The sequence below is a fragment of the Dendrobium catenatum genome, unplaced genomic scaffold (genome assembly GCF_001605985.2).
Source record: "Dendrobium catenatum unplaced genomic scaffold, ASM160598v2 fragScaff_scaffold_915, whole genome shotgun sequence".
NCBI lineage: Eukaryota > Viridiplantae > Streptophyta > Magnoliopsida > Asparagales > Orchidaceae > Dendrobium > Dendrobium catenatum.
The window spans coordinates 365124-371764 of NW_021319377.1; positions in this window are offsets into that span (position 1 = coordinate 365124).

Below are 6641 nucleotides of genomic sequence, written 5' to 3' on the forward strand. Positions count from 1 at the left end.
TCCGGTGTCAGGATGTGATTGAGATGAAGTTGTAGCTGGTGGAAGTTTTGTTGTGGGTTTAGGTGGATTTGTAGATATAGATGTAATAGAAGGTAGTATGAGTAGAAATGGGGGGAATGATGCAGATTATGGACTAGACAATGGTTCAGGGGATGCTTTGATAGTGAAATATTGATTCAAAAAATTTAACATGCCGAGAGAGTTGTATGCATCCTGTAATGGAATTAAAACATTTGTGCCCTTTGGTAGTATCTCCATATCCTAGGAAAACACAGGCTTGAGAGCATGGCTGAAATTTGTGGTGAAGTATGGGAGGAAGCCACATATAGCAAAGACAGCCAAATACTTCAAGTTGTGAATAATTAGGTAGTTGATGATATAGTAAATCATAAGGAGATTTGTGTTTAGTCAGCTTGGATGGAAGTCTATTAATAGCATAAGCAATTGTCAATAGAACTTCAGGACATAAATGATTTAGTAAGTTAGATTGAAACAGTAGGGCTCGAAGAGTTTCGAGAAGGTGTTTGCGTTTGCGCTCTACTATGTCATTTTGTTGTGGGGTATAAGGGCATGTTACCTGATGAATAATTCCACATTGTTTTAGAAAATTATAAAAGGATTGATTAAGATATTCATTGCCTCCATCTAATCTTAAGTGTTTAATGGAAGTTTGGAATTGGTTTTCAACCATTGATTTAAATTGCACAAAAATCTCAGATGTTTTAGATTTATTGTGGAGAGGATAAACCCAACTAAATCGAGTATAGTCATCAATAAAGAGTAAGTAATATTTGTAACCTTGTAAAGACAATATGGGAGATGGCCCCAAAACATCTGTATAATTGTAAACACATAATCATTTTTGGAGCAGATAAACTAAAGGACAAATGATGAGATTTAGCTTGCACGCAGGTTGAGCAAAGAAAACTAGAACAAGATAATTTGTTGGCTGGAATAAAAGAGGACAAAAGTTGTTGTATTGAAACTAATTTGTATCCCAAATGCTGATGCCAGTGTTTAGCAGTGATAGTGGCGAATTGAAGTGTAAGGTCGGAGCGGGAAGGAGTAGATGGAACTGGAGATAGTTCCATCTATCCTTTATAATGAAACCATTAGCATCAAACAAAATGGAACAAGAGTTATCAATTATGAGTTTATTAATAGATAACAGATTATGAGATAGGTGAGGAACATGTAAAAGATGAAGAAGTCTCAGCTTACGCAATGGAGTGGGTAGAATGCCTTGTCCATGCAATTGGCAAGACTTTACCATTTCCAACTTGTACCTGAGAGGAACAAGTGTAAGATTGCGGGGACTGGAGTTGTTGTAGGTTAGATGTCAAGTGAGAAGTGGCTTCGAAGTCCATTAACCCGTCCTCAGTTGGTGGGGAGTTTGAAGCAATGTAGGTTTGCTAGTGAGGGTTCAATAGAGAGATCAATGCGATACTAGCACTGATAGGCTGAATGTCCCATTTTGGAGCAGATCTGGCATTGTATAGATGATCGTGGATAACAACCACTTCGAATGTTCTAAGGTGATGAGCGACCACCGCAAGGCTGGGTAGAAGAAGTGCACCCACTGCTAAAGTTGGATGAGGACTGACATCCATGGGAATGACCATGAATAGTGGGGGAAGAAAAGGCAATATCATTGGATAGAGAAACAGAGTATATGCAGCAAGTTCCGACAAAACATCAAGCTCCTCATTGATGAGGAGCAAATAAAAATCATCATGGCTTATGGTTTGCATTTACGTGCGTATAGCAGTTTTAAAGGCATAATAAGTTGATGACAAACCATTATGTGTATAGAGTAGTATGTCCTCAAAGTCAATGGTTGATCTTGCTACAGTCAATGGTTGATCTTGCTACAGTAATGACATCCACCTATTTAATCTCCGACGGGTATTGTACCATCGATTTGTCGCTCTTTTGTATGTGATGAAGTTCACTTTTTAATTAAAGTTAACGGGAGTGATTTGTATATTGAAGCCGGCGTTCAATGGTTTTCCATATGTCATGGCTGGATTCCAGATTGAGTATGTATGGTATTAGCGACTGAGAAATGGTAGAATACAAAGATGCAGCTAAATTTTGATCAACTAATATCGAGATTTGGTACTGAGGATTTATGCTTATAGTTCCATCTTATGCTGAAATTTGTTTATGTGGTTTGATGGTGGTGTCATTCAAATATCCATCAAACCCGTTGGCAGAAAATAGCTTAATTATCCGCGATTGCCAGATAGGATGGTTTTCTGCCATAAGTTGTGTGCTGATCACAATTTTGACATTGTTCATGAGGAAATTGAGTTGCGAGGGAATCTATGTATCATTCATTTTGCTAGAAACATTGGGAGTGGGAGATAGCGAGGAAGCTGATGAGTTCATTGATAGCGAGGAAGCTCTGATACCATGAAGAAGTCTCTGATTCAGTGGCTAGCACAAGAGACCTGCACACGAAGTTAGAGAGAACAAGTAATGCAAAGAAGCATGAAATTCATATTACAAAACTATCTACCATGGAAAACCTTCACTACAGTGTATTGTTTAAATAGAAGTAGATGACAGAGTTAGTTAGCAGTGAACGGTTGACATTCCATATGCAACAGATCAACAGTGGTTGTAATTACTCTGCTCAAAGAGGTAATGCTTGATGTACAGGGAAAATGGAGAGGCAAACTAATGGATCAAAAGGTTCCAATTTACTTATCAAATAAGTCATATCATTTATTAGAGACAACTCTATATATTCATGCTTCAGATGAGTCTATGGAAGCAAATATTGATGATTTAACAAAATCATACTTGATATCACATTCGAAGATGAAGATCAAGCTGTTCTCTTGCTAGTTTCACTTCCATCGAGGAAACTAAGATCTATGGATATTCATTCTCTGAAAGATGTGTACGCAGGCTTGAACTCGAATGAACTCAATAAGAGACCATAAATAAAAGAGGGAAAAAATTATGGTGATTTTTTTTAAATGCCAAAGGCAAAAAAAGCAAAGAAAGAAATCAAATCATTAAGTAAGAATGGATCAAAATTGAAGACAAAGAGAAAGTGTTATCGCTGTAGAATCACATGATCATTTGATGAGAAATCGCCTGGACTTGAAGAAATTGAAAGACAAGGTTTTTTTCAAAGATGATTTTGCATAGAGAGGTTGAACTCTAGTTTTCAATGTTCAAACAAGTATTGAACACTAAATATGTGGTTCGAACCTTATTTATTCTCGAATTTAAGGTTCTCCTTCATTGTTCTTCCTATTATAATAAAGGATTGTCAGCATTTAAATGAACGATAAATGCATTCTAATATAAAAAATGAAAAAAAAAATCAAAATTATACTTGGAATAGAATGTTAGTGGAGGGTGGGCAAGGAAGTGGCATTCGATGGAAAAATTATTAGGTGCGGAGTGTGGACTGTCAATACACCATCCGCACAAGCACAGGGTACCAAGCGATACCCAGCGGTACCCAGCAGTACCCAGTGGTACCTAGCTGGGTACCCTATACTTGTGTGCGGACGGTTCTCCCCGTCCGCACTCCGCATCTAATAATCTCTCCATTCGATGGGACTACAGTGAAGCACTAACTTTGCGATGAAGGCCCTTCGAAGAGTTAAGTTTTTAAAAAATTAGTGAGATAACGAGGGGGTGTGACTCAAATTTGTGAGCAAGAGTTTTTTTAACTCAAATGAAGCTTTAATTATTTTTTCTCCAAATAACAATACGACAAACATTTTTTACCAATTACATGAATTATAAGATATATAAAATCAAAATTTTCATTTCTAAAGGTAAAATTATTTTAATATTAAATTAATAAAAGTTTTATGAAAAAATAACATTAAGGAGATAGTTTTTATCTTTGTTAAATCTCAAAGGGCTTCTGTAGTGGCTTACTAAATTTTTGGGGCATTAATGATAATTTTTCTAGAAAGGTTTTGCTAAATGTAGTAAAACTAAATGATGGTGGCAATATCTTATTCAAGGAAGATTATGAGGCAGTTTGGTTGGTTGATGAATTTGTGTGTAATTTAAAATCTTAATAAATAAATTTTGAAAATAAAATGAAATTTATCATTTTATAAAAGTACAAAGTAGTAAACAAATGTTTGTCTTTTTTTCTTTTTCAGCACGGTCAACATATTACAATATTTCTGAGATAATGCTGGTGTAACCAACAAACAATTCTAATTGATTCTACATACTAATTTGTATCACAACATGTACATAATATCAATCATATAGAAATTGAATATTGAAAACCATTTTATCAAATAATAATAATATCAAGCATATATATAGAGAGAATAATAATAATAATAATAATAACATCAAAGAGTAATAATAATAAAATAAAATTAAAAAAAAAAATTTAACCAACATAATGCTATCAAATTTATATGAGAAATTTTTTATCATTTATTTTTCAATTTAATATTGAATTTAGTAAAAATATAAGTTGGAGTATAATCATATCCGTTATGCTGGGCTAGAGTACCCTAACTTAGAGAAAAATAATTATAAATGAGCTTAATGTTATCTAACTTAAGAAAAAAAATGGATAATTAAACCATCAACTATGTATAATATTTAATGGATTTAAGAATCGCTCCCTCAGGAATCATAAATCAATAAAAAAATAGGAAAAATCACCATCTCTTGGACTTCAATGAAAAAAAAATTTATTTCGATAAAAATTAGATGCTTCAGAAATAAATGGATTTTAATGCAGTCCAATGCAATTAAAAATTATTAGAAAAATAGCCAACAAAAAATAAGATTTATTAGTATAGAAACTACATATTTTTTTCTCTTATTTCTTAGAGATTCTTTAAACCCAACTTATAAACCATAAGATGCTTCTTTTTCTATTGAATAAAGTTTCACTCCCACTTTATACAAACTAGTAAGTACCGAACCATATTATAGTGTCTTCAACCAATGCTTCTTCCTCTCCCAAAACGGTGGGCAAAATATTTTTTTAGGGAGGTCAAAATTTCAAATTTAACCTTCATATAGACTCTTTTTCTTTAGGGTGGGCAAATGTGCTATATGGGGTTCCGCTCATGCACGGATCCAATATAAATACATATCAACAACTCTTATAACAACCACAATAATCAATTCACAGGATATAATGTGTAGAAGAAAAAAACGAGATAAAATAAGTGCACAAACTTATGAAAAAAATATACCACAAATTGTTTTTCATTACAAAGAGCTAATTTTTTCATCAAATTAAGAGGTACTATATGAAGCGGTTTTTATAGTATAATTAGATTATACTATAAGACATATGTATGTATATATATATATATATAAATTTTTTCAACAAAATAAGAGGTACAGTATATATATATGAGTACTCTAAACTTGGTACTCTTCTAACTAATGAGTATAATTAAATTATACCATAAGACATAGATCTATAAGAGTACTTTATCTATGTATGTGCATGATGGAATGACATAAACTCTTACACGACAACGTCAACTCATATCTTACTAGATTCAAGTTTGCTATCAATATCCAACATGTAAATGTTGCTTATTCTAAACCCTTCTAGAATAAGTTTTTCACTCAACTACATCAAATAAATGTTAAATAAAAACTTCATATCAAAGCTTTTACCATATAGTTGACATACTAAATAAGTTAAATTTAAAATCATTAGTTAAGAGGGCCTTTTCAATAATGAAACAATTTCTCTTTTTGATGTCATTTATGTCGATCACTTTCTTTATAATGCTATGACGAAGAGTATCTTTACCTTATTCCCTAGACATTAGTATTATGAATTTTGATTTCTCTCTACCCATGAGCATCAAGCACCCACTGTCCAAATACCACATGCCTCCAATGGTTATATTGTGAAGATATGTTTTCTAAATCTAAGTCTTCCAGTCCATCTTGAGCCCTTTAGCTCAAGTTATTAGAGACCTTCTCAGATTCGCTAGCAGTTAAATTTGTAGCTAAATTGATCATTAAGGCTTTTTTAGTCTCATTTTTAAATTTTCTAGAGTAGTTACCTTTGTCCTTGGATTTCTCCTTCTGAGTTGTGCTTTAAGTACTAGACACTCCCACTCAGTATCCCTAGGTTCTTCCACTTAAAGCAAATTATGTCAATATTAACATGGTGCTTGACTTACCTTTCTCCTTACCATTATTCTTATTTTAAATCTTTTTTCTTTATTTTTAAGAAAGAAATTAAACTACCATATCAATAATGAACTATCGTACTCATTACAATTATCCATCTTGCTATTTTTAGATTCAATGGCTTTCAAATCAATTTGCTTTTCCTCCTCCTTTTCAGTCTTGCCCATTATCCTTTAGTTATATTTATATTCATAATCTATAAGATAGCTAAGTAAAATAGAATATGTAGATAAATTTTGCATGAAATTGCCTTCACTAGACTTAATAAAATAGCTAAGAATTTTATTTAGCTTCTGTAAATTAGAATATTCTTTGCCAAGAGCATGTAATCATATGACAATCTTAGAAAATATAATATATATGTCAACAATGATTTGCTTGTGTTGCGTATAAAATAATTCATAATCATGCACAAAAATATTGATGCTATATATTTAACCTTCCCTCATAAGCAATGTAAAGTCTATCCG